At 47.0% G+C, this 10,719-nt stretch overlaps 1 protein-coding gene across 1 annotated transcript in view; it reads left to right on the top strand.

The window, feature by feature from the left end:
• Positions 1 to 10,166: 10,166 nt before the first annotated feature.
• The window catches only part of Spin1 (spindlin 1), an 80,240-nt gene continuing 79,687 nt past the window's right edge, over positions 10,167 to 10,719 (top strand). Inside the window, exon 1 of the mRNA XM_008833212.3 lies at positions 10,167 to 10,187. The gene's annotated coding sequence lies outside the window, so the exon portion shown is untranslated. The remainder of the gene's footprint in view (positions 10,188 to 10,719) is intronic.

Genomic DNA, 10,719 nt, shown 5'->3' with positions numbered 1-10,719 from the left:
CAGCTGGAGTTCCTGGTTGAACTTTCTCTCAGGGCTAAGCTTCCATGACTGAACTCCAGCTTCTCTCTCCCACTGCAGGTACTTTTACATCACAGAATGAACAACAGTAACCTCTGCTGAAACGGTTTACCTTCTAGCTGTTCTCAGGGGCACAGTGTTCTTCCTCTTGGGATGTTTTGCTGTTCTCTTCCCTCCCTGTCACAGATTTAGGGTGGGCACCCCAGCCAGACAAAGTGCCTTGGAGGATGCTGTGAGACAAACATGCTTGGTTCTGAAATGGTAAGTTTCTTGGTGAGCTCGAATAGCACATGACAATGACCAACACAATGTACATTACAGGTGTTTTTATATAAAGCAGTTAAAAGAGGTTACCTGGCCTGGTCCCCTGGGTCATTTGTATGGGCTCCATCTGAAGAGATAAGAGATGAGCAGCTCACGGCCTTGTTAGAGTGTGCTGGTTAGTTTTCACTGTCAACGTTATGAAACTTAAAATCACCTGGGAAGAGAGTCTTAATGAGGAATTTTCTAGATCAGGTTGCTCTGTGGGAGATTGTCTTGATTGCTTATTGATGTGGGAAGACTCAGCACACTGTGGTCTGTGGTTGACACTATTTCCTAGGCAGAGGGTCCTGAACTGTGTAAGCGAGGAGAAAGCTAGCTAGCGAGAGTCAGCAATGAAGCAAGGCTGCATTTATTCTCCTTGAACTTGACTATGGATGTGATGTGACTAGCTGCTGGAGTTTCTGCCTTGGTTTCCCTCAATGATGGACAGTAATCTGGAACTGTAAACTGAATAAACCCTTTCTTCCCATAAGTTTCTTTGCATCAGGGTATTTGTCACAGCAACAGAAATGAAACCAGGACTGATTGCAAATTTTATCACACTATCTGTCTTTCCTGGGACTGGCTATTTGGGTTGAGGTACCAGGGGTCATCAGGAGACAAGATCTAACTGTATAAAGCATCACAGGTCACTGGGTCAGGCTCCAAGCAGTCAGGGTCTGATTGTTAGAGTGGGAGACTTTGCTTTTTATTTTTGGCCTTTTTGTCTCTACGTAAATAACACTGAAAAAGTATGTGATGTGCAGGTCACTGATTGCATCTATACAAGGTTCGAGGGTAGGCAAAGCTAGTATGTTGAGAGAGGTCAACCCAACCTCACAACACTGTCAATCAAAATTTCTCTAGGTGATGAGGATGTCCCCCCCCCTCAGTTTAAGCATGATGCCACCATCCTCAGCCCCCCAAGACAAGTCTGCATAGCCTCTAATGACCTGTTTTCAGACTGTTATATTATCCTTTCAGTGAACAATCCATCAGTTCAGACTCTGTCCTCAAAAGTTCATTCCAAACCATACATGCTGGCAGATACCTGTAATCCCACCTCTCAGAAAGCTGATGCATGAGTCTTCAAAGTTCAGGGTCAGCCTGAGCTTCTTATAACTACCCTGTCTTGCTCTCCTCCACTACAACCTTCCACACAGTTTTCTATATTAAAATTTCTAAGTTTTTAAAGTAGCATCAGATTGATTTAGCACATCATCTCATATTGAAAAATCTTTGTTTCCTGCTCTATGATGAAACTCCTTTACAAGTAGTTCTCTGCAGAACTTATTTTTTTGTGTGTGCATGTGTTTACATGCATTGTGGCCGTTTGAATGAAAATGTCCCCCATAGGCTCCAAGTATTTGGATATTTTGTCCCCAGTTGGTGGCACTGTTTTGAGAGGTCTTAGAAAGTGTGGCCATGTTGGTGGAAACGTGTCACTGGGCGTGGGCTTAGAGAGTTCTTAAGCCTTGTCAGATCTCCAGTCATTCTCTTGCTTCCTGTGCCTGCTTGAAGATGTGAGAGCTTAGCTTTCACTCCTGCGCCAAACACCTCTAGCCACCATGCCTCCCTGCCATGACAAACTGTAATTCCCCTGGAACCATAAGCTCAAATAAACTCTTCCTTTTATAAGTCACTTTGGTCAGTGTTTCTATCACAGCAACAGAAAAGTACTACTACATGTATTTTGCATGGGTATGAGTGTGGAGGTCAGAGGCTGATGCTGAGTGTCATCCTTGATTGCTCTCCACTTTACTTGCTGAGGCAGGGTCTCTAGACGAAGCTGGAGCTCATCGATAGGTTAGTCTAGCTACCTGTCTTGCCCCAAGGACCCTGTCTGTGCCTCCTGAGCCTCCGGAGCACTGGAATTACAGAAGAATCACCACACTCTCCTGGCTTTTACATGGTTCTGAAGATCCAGACTCTTGTCCCCACAGTTGCAGAGCAAGCATTATATCCACTGAGCCATCTCCTAGCTCCCTGAACTTATTATTCTTGAAGTAACTGCAAAAAAGAGTAAAGTGTTTAAATCCTCCTAATATTCTTATTTTCAAAGTCCTTCATAGACCCTATGTCCTAACAAATCCACATGACCCAGTATCCCTGGAACAAGCTCCACGGTCATTTATAACAGTGGTTGGCTCCTCCTATAATGGAAATAGAAGAGCACATCAGATGGATGCTAAAAGCTCTTGGAATGCGATGGTAATTAAGAACTTTGGAGGAGGAAAAGCTCCAAGATGAGAGATGGAGATGGGAGAGGTCAACAGGAGTCTTCTCCCCTGCCTCCTGAGGTTACCCAGGATCGAAGTCTTTGTGTCCCAAGACTTTCACATTCCTGTAGCCTTTGCAGCCCTAAGTTACTTTATTTAATTATCATGTATATGCTATGTACCTTTTGCTTGCATTCTTCACATACGAGTATAAAAGCCCCCCAAAACTTGAACAAGGGGTCTGACTCCTTTAAGGAATGATCTGTGGGTTAGTCCCACTAACATGAAATTAAACTCCCTCTCCTCACCTGACTTTGGCTGTTGATCTCTGTTTTTTCCATTACACTCCTGCTAACTAAGGTGTTAAAAGCATATCTTGCCTCTATTGGTCTTTACAATGGGGTGAAGGCACAGAAAATAAAACAAGCAAACCAACACTGGTGTAACCACAGATGGAATCAGTGCTACAGAATATGGTGAAAAGAGAGTAGGAGAGAATGCAGATCCTGTGTGCTGCCGGGGAGGCTGGGGACACTTAAAAGCATTAATTTGTGTGCTGTGCAGAAAGTGGCCTGAAGGGAGGAGGCAGTTCACCAGGGGGCATGGGAAGGAAGCCCAGGTGGGTGGTAGGAGGGCTGGCTCTGCTACTGCTGTGCCTGTCTTGGATTCTCCACTTGGTAAATATTTCCTAGCACCACGTGATGTCCTCTCCACATAGTGTAAACATGCTTGCTTATGCAGACTTCCTGTCCCCTCCTGGGGTGAGCATGGTGCCTCCAGTTCTCATTTGCTATTATGCCAGGGTATGGAAGGGCTGTCTGATCTCATTCAGCAGTAACAGTGTTGGAGGGAAGCGTGGAGGGGCCTGGCACTGAACCTTGTGTCTGCAGAGTCTCTAGTTGAAGGCATTAAGCTATGGTAGAAAACAACTATACTGGGCTGGGAATGCAGCTCAGTAGGTGGAGTGCTTGCCTAGCATACCCAAAGCCCTGGGGTCACTCTTCAGCACTGCATACTCCAGATGTGGCACACACTTTTAACCCCAGAACCCAGGAGGTGGAACCACCCTTGGTTTCATAGTGAATTAAGACCAGCCTGGGCTACATAAGATCATATTCCCTCCCAAACAAACAAACAAACAGACAAACTGTGTAGAGAGGGTGACAACTGTTTTATTCTGTGGTGCCAGGGATGGAACCCAGGAACTTGTGCATGCTAGGCAAGCACTCCACCAGCAGCGCTACAGCCCCAGCCCATGGCATATGTTTTGACTGTAAATGTGGTCTGTATTCTTGTGAGAGTCTCTTGGTTCTCAGCCAGAAAGGGGCTTCTTTTCCTTCCTATACCCTTTAGTGCTTCCTATCTTGACTCTGCCCTCTGTGGAATATGATTTTAAAAATTAGGAAAGTTGTTTGTAGGTCTTAAATGGTCTTCAGAAGTGTCTCTGGTGACTCTTTGCCATCCAGTTCTTGTTCCCAGACCGGGTCCTTTTTCCTGCTTGGAAATGTGGACCCAATAAGACAGCTAAGCAGGCAAGGAGATTTTCATCTTTGGTCAGTAATAGAAGTGGGAGATAAATTCCTAAACCAACTCAACCCTTGGGAAGTTAGGAGGCTATGGACTGAAGACAGGAGGAGGGACAGACCAGTAAAAAGGAAGCAAAGTCGTATCTTTTCTGGGAATGGGTGGAGACTTTCCTGGAATTCTGAGGCTACTTCATTTCTCTTTGTGGGTCCTTCCTTGTTGCCATGGCAACTATCAACTACAGTGGCTCTGGAGGTGTGTATGTCATCTAGCATGCAGATGGGGTTATAATGAAGTTAGAAGTTGTATGAGGTCACCCTGGCAGCCATTTTAAACCCAAACCAATTTCAGCCAGTCCACTTGAAGGGGCCACATATTATGTGCATCCCGTCCTGAAGGATATACAAGATCAGGGTTGCTTTAATTGTCAACTTGACAGACTCAATTCACCTGAGAGGTGGGCTTCTGAGCATGCCTGTGATTAAGTTAATTGAGTTGGGAAGTCCTGCCCATTTCCTGGCTGGGATCCTGTATAAATGGAGAAGGGAAGCTGAGCGCCTGCAAGCATTCACTGTTCTCAGTTCCCCACTGTGGAGCTATGTGACCAGCAGTTTCAAGCACTCCCACTTTGACTTCCCCTTCATAGTGGACTGTACCTCAAACTGTGAGCCAAAATTTGGTCTAGGCAGTGGAAATGCACCTGAGAGCAGAAACATAGGAGCCGACAGGGAGAGGAATGTGACCCAGGTGACAGGCTGGGTCACCCACTCCAGCCTCCTATGACCCCAAGTATCTGGAGAGACCCTTAGTAGGGATGGCTGCCTGGCTGGCTATGCTCATTCCCCTGTGTCCTTCTTATAAGTTCGTCCCCTATTTCTGGTCCTATGCTGACCATCCAGACAAGCTATGGTCACCTGAGACACAACTGACCATAACAGACATACTTCTCTTGACTGTTAGAAAAAAAATCTGAGATGTTAAAGTCTTTGGAGGTGAGGACGAAGCCCAGTTGGTCGAGTTCTTACCTAGCATGCATGAAGCCCTGGGTTCCATCCTCAGCACGGAGTAAAACTGGGTGTGGTGTTGCATATCTGTAATCCCAACACTCTGGAGGTGGGGTAGGAGGATCAGAAATTCATAGTCACCCTTGGCTACATAGTGAGGTGGAGGCCAGTCTATATTATGTGAGACTGTCAGAAAAAAAAAAAAAAGGGTAAGGTGAGAAAGCAAGCAAGCAGTCTTTGAGCAAGAAAAAAGTTCTAGAACCAAGTAGCAATCCAATTAAAGTTGGTTTAGCATTCATGGCCCTACCATGTGTGCAAGTTGTTTGTGGCCAGTGTGCTGGATAGCTTGAGTGTCAACTTGACACACCTGGGTTGAGGGCAACTCAATTGAGAAATTGCCTCCATTGGACTGGCCTGTGCCCATGTCTGTGGGGCATCTTGATTGTTGAGTGATGTGTGAAGGCCCAGTCTACTGTGGTTGGTGCCACCCCTGGGCAGGTGGGCCTGTGCTGCACAAGAAAGCAGGCTGAGCAAGGGTCAGGAGAGCAAGCCAGTAAGCAGTGTTCCTTTACTGTCTGTGCTCTAGCTCCTGTGTCCAGGTTCCTGCCCTGAGTTTGTACCTTGGGTTCCTTAATGAACTGTGACCTGGGAGATGTAAGCCAAATAAACCCTTTCCTTCCCAAGTTGATATTGGTCAGAGTATTTTGTCAGAGCAATGAAGAAACAAACTAAGATAGAAATTGGTACCAGAGAGTGGGTGACAGACCTGACCCAGTTTTTTTCACAGGACTGTGGAAGTGTTTGGAACTTTGGTCTGGAAAGGTCATTGGGTGCTCAGAGTTTGTTGCTGTGGAACTTGGAACAGTTACCCTGAAAGAGTTGTAGAAGATGGAGACCTGGCTTGTGAATCTTCAAAGGGAAGCAGCAACTATTAGGGCTGTTTGTGTGATGTTGCAAATTGAGAATCTGTGGGTTCTGGTCGGCTGGTCCTGAAGAATCAGCTATGATTAAGAAGAAACCAGAACCTGAAGTAAAACCTTTGCTTTACTGGGACAATTGATGCTGGTTAGCTGGGGCTGAAAAATCAGCTGTAAATAACAAGAGACCAGCATCACTGTCGTGAAAACTTCTGGGAAGTATTTCTTCAGGGTCAGCACACAGAGGCTGTGGTTAAAAGGGGGCCTGGGGCTCTATCTCAAGCTGGAAGGAAGCAGGACTTGGTAATGTGTAAGAGTCTCCTGCATGGTTCTGGTGTTGAAAGCATGAAGGAGTCATAGAGAGAAGCTGAAGCTTGGCACCCTGAGAGTCCAGGAAAAGCCATTGGTGAAAGTGCAGCCTCAGTTGCAGTGAAGACCCCAGGACTGAAGGGATGCCAGGACCTTGGGATGACCACCAAGGACAGCAATAAGTGTGGAATGTAGATGGCCCGTGTCTGCAAGATGAGTTGTATGCACTGTAGATGGCAGAGTCAGAGACGTGGAGCTGCCAGAACCCTTTGGAGCCCAGATTGTGAGTCCCCAATGTCCAGCTTTGAGCTACTTTGCTGGACTTTGGTCTTGCTTAGGTGTGCCTAATTCTTCCCTTTGAAATAAGACAGTACTTGTTTCAGATTTTACAGTATCTGTTAAGGGACTTTTAAAAGAGACTATGGACTTTTAAAGTGTTTGGATTTTTTTAAGAACTGTGGGTCTTAAGAACTGTGATGGCTCAGTGGTTAAGAACACTGGCTGTTCTTGCAGAAGACCCAGGTTTGAATCCCAGCACCCAAATGGCAGCTAACAATTGTCTGTAACTCTAGTCCCAGGGAATCCCACAGCCCCTTCTGTCCTCTGTGGGCATTGCACCACATGGGTGCACTTACTTACATGCAGGTAATACACACATACACATAAAAATAAAAATAAAAAAGGGGGGGGTGGACTGGAGAGATGACTCAGCAGTTAAGAGCACTGACTGTTCTTGCAGAGGATGTGGGTTTGATTCCCAGCACCCACATGGTGGCTACTAACTGTTTTTAACTCCAGTTCCAGGGAAATCTGAAGCCCTCTGACCTCTGAGGCATTGCACGACACGGGTGCACTCACATACATGCAGGCAATACACTCATACACATAAAATAAAAATAGTAAATAAAATATTTAAAAAAAAGAATTATGGGGCTTTTAAGGTTGTACTGTCTTATGTTGTGATATTAATGTTAACATATCTTGGGGACAAGAATTGGAAAGGCTATGGTTTAATAGTGATGTATTTGTGTGTCAAGTTGACAAGAGGTCAATTGTGCTGGATAGGTTTAGTGTCAACTTGACACACAGGTTGAGGGGAATTACCTCCATTGACTGCCTGTGACCATTTCTGTAGGGTATCTTCTTGATTGTTGAGTGATGTGAGAGGGCCCAGCCCACTGTGGGTGGTGCCATCCCTGGGCAGGTGGGCCTGTGTTGCACAAGAAAGGAGGCTGAGCAGGGGCTGGGAGAGCAAGCCGGTAAGCAGTGTTCCTTCATGGCCTGTGCTCCAGCTTCCAGGTTCCTGCCCTACCTTGGGCTCCCTGATGAACTGTGATCCAGAAGATGTAACATAAATAAACACTTTCCTCCCCCAACCAAGTTGGTATTGGTCAGAGTATTTTGTCACAGCAATGAAGAAACAAACTAGGACAGCCAGAGAAAAGAAAATGACATTCAAATCCCTGAGTGGCTGAGTTCACAATTTGCCTTAAAGGGCTTGGTGTGCTGTTAGCCATGTGTGACCCATCAGCTGAAGTGCAACTGCTGTGACTGGTGGTGATTCAGTTGCATACAAAAGGATAAATGGAGTTATGGGACACCTTGTTTACACATCAGCCTAGGGTAGTTTACTATTTTGGTGCCACTTTGGGCCAAACTTTATCTTGAGTATAGAGATGGGTGAAGGCCATAGTTTTTTGTTGTTGTTGCTGTTTTTAACATGAATATAATTTTTTATTGAATTTTTGTGATTTTCATACAATATAATTTAATGGTGTTGCGGTCCCCTCCTGTCTGCACCCCAGCTGATGCAGAATTGGCACATATACTGGATATGGAATGCTTTGACTGCTAAATAATTATACAATAATTAGAACTAATTTGATAAAGACCCTGAAGGCAAGTTTTCAATCATTATTAATGTCAATGGGTGAGTATACTATTGTCCAATTTGGGGCTAACCTCATGCCTTTGAGCATTCTTTCTCCTAGCTCCAGATCACAAGTATATTTATTCCCTGAGCAGAAAACCTCCCTAGTAAGAGCATAGGAACAACAAGTTGAAGCAGAGATAGGCCTACCACTGACTTCAAATGTTTCGATTTGTATTTATTCAGCTTAGGGAGGGGGTATGTAGACCCTCTGGCTTAGGACCCCAGAAGTTCATAAAATAACTTGGATTCTATTTTTTGAACTTATGAGAATCTTCAGTCTTCCTGAAAAGTTGGAAAAGTCGCAACAATGACAATTTACAAACCTACCACTTGTATTCACTAACTGCTACGTTTGCTTTATTGTCACAGAAACGGTTTTGAGGGGGTCAGAGAGGTGGCTCAGTGGGTAGAAGTGCTTGCCAACAAGCCTGACAAACCGAGTTTGAGCCCTGGCACCTACGTGGCACAAGGATTCCTGAAAGTTGTCCTTTGTCCCCTACATGTGTGCAGTGGGTCATGCATGTCCCCCCACAAATAAATAAATGTAATTTTAAAAAAAACATTGAGCCATATGAAAGTAACTTGGAAGAAGTAAGAATTTTTTTGGGGGGGGCAATTTGTTTGAAACAGAGTCTATGTAGCTGAGGCTGTCCTTGAACTTGTGGCAAGTCAGTCTCCTGACTGCTGGGATTATAGGCCTGTGACACTTGCAGCTGGTCAAGCCCTGCATTTTAAATCATTCATCAGTCTTAAGACCCTGTTTAAACCAAAACCGCAGCACATCCACCCATCCGAATCCAATTTGAGCATTCATAGCTAGAATGTGGCCCATATATTCTTGATAGTTTGTTGGTGACTATCAGTAGAGGCAAAAATTTAAAGGGGCTCGGAAGAGGGGTAAGAAGGTGCGTTCTGGGCCCTCCAGGGAGGCCTGGAGGTTTTTGTTGGGGAAGGGTGGGGTCCACTACTGGCCTCATAAAGACCCTGAAGGCCAGGAATGATGCTAAACGCCCCAGAGCCCAGAGCGCATAGGACAATGCCTCAAAAAGCATTCAGCACTGAGGAGGCTTAGTGAGGAAGACCACAAAATAAAGGCCTTCTAGGGTTTTCTTATTCAGGCCCGTTAATGATCCTGTTTCAAACAAAACACAACGCTCCCCTCCTCTCACAGGTCAACACAGCCCATTGAAGAAACCAGGAATCTCAGCAACCCCGTAAGGAAGTGTTTCACATTATGATACTAGATTGCTCCCAATCCACCCTTCCTTGATCCGGTCAGGTTCTGCTATCAAACATTAAACATACAAATAAAAGTCAATCATCCCTCAATACTGACGAGCTGGTTCTGTCTCTGTACTGAAATTAGCCCTGTCGTTGGTCTGTGACGATGTCGGGCCTGCCAAGTATGTCATCTGAAACAAGTACTTTAATTTGAGCAGGCATATAGCAATCTTATTTTGGGGGGGGGGGGGGGTAGGTGCCAGTGAAAGCCCAAAGGGCATTGCGAACTAACAACCCTGCTGCAGGTTTGGAGTGTGCAAAATGCTTTCCAATAATGTGTTGTAACTTGACCTGACAACATTCTGGGAGGCTGTTTATTACAATGCGGCAGTGCAGTCGCACTCGAAGAATTAGGCTGGAGACCGGCTGGCTTCGCACACCGGGCTACGGAAGGGGAGGAGACAGGAACACTAGGGGCTGGATACAGGTCCAGACAGAGCCTCCAAGTCCTGCACTCCACTCCGCAGGAACAGAAACCGTTCTGGACGCTTCCTCTCTCCATTTCCCTGCAACACAGTCAAGCGGATCCTCAAAAGGCGTCCTAACTGGAACCGAAGTAGCACAGATTTAAGTGCCACCACCGTGGGAAGTCCTAGCCTGCAACCTCCCAAGCGCAGGGTGAGTTCTGCGACCCGGATGCCGGCAGGCCAGGCCAGGTGTTTGCAGCAGGTGTTCGCAGGTGAGGCCCTGGGGCTTGCAAGCTGAGCTGAGCTCCCCTGCTCGGCTTCTCCGCAGTGCGGCGTGCAGCCAGCCAGTCTGCCTTCCTGGGAGCTCAGGGAGCGGATCCACGCATTTAAAGGGCTAGCGTCCTGCAGCCCAGAGCTGATGCTGCGCAGGGTGGCGAGCGCACCTGCGCAGCGAACGGTCACATGACCAACTCCATCCATCTCCGCGAAGCCAGGCCCCCCGGGCTGCTATGTGACGTCCCAGGACAAAGGGGCTGGCTAGTTCCCGAAAACCTTCCTCCCTCGCGAGACAAAACCCAGCGGGCGCCCTCGCCTTCCCAACCTGCCGCTCGCTCACTGGAGCCGGGTCTGCCCTTAGCCCGGGTTCTCCTAACGCGCACCTGGCCACCACCCGCGCGCGCCCGGCCCTCCAGGTGAGCGGCGCCAGGCCCCGCCCCCATCACGCAGGCCCCCGCCTCTTTCCCGCGCTTGCGCTGTGAGTCCGGCGGCGGCGCCAGGCGCCGGGGCGGCGCGGCCGTCGCAGTT

Source organism: Nannospalax galili, unplaced genomic scaffold (genome assembly GCF_000622305.1).
Source record: "Nannospalax galili isolate Female #2095 unplaced genomic scaffold, S.galili_v1.0 scaffold1456, whole genome shotgun sequence".
Taxonomy (NCBI): Eukaryota; Metazoa; Chordata; class Mammalia; order Rodentia; family Spalacidae; genus Nannospalax; species Nannospalax galili.
The sequence above is the reverse complement of the archived record's forward strand: the minus strand, read 5'-3'. Positions and strand labels throughout refer to the sequence as shown.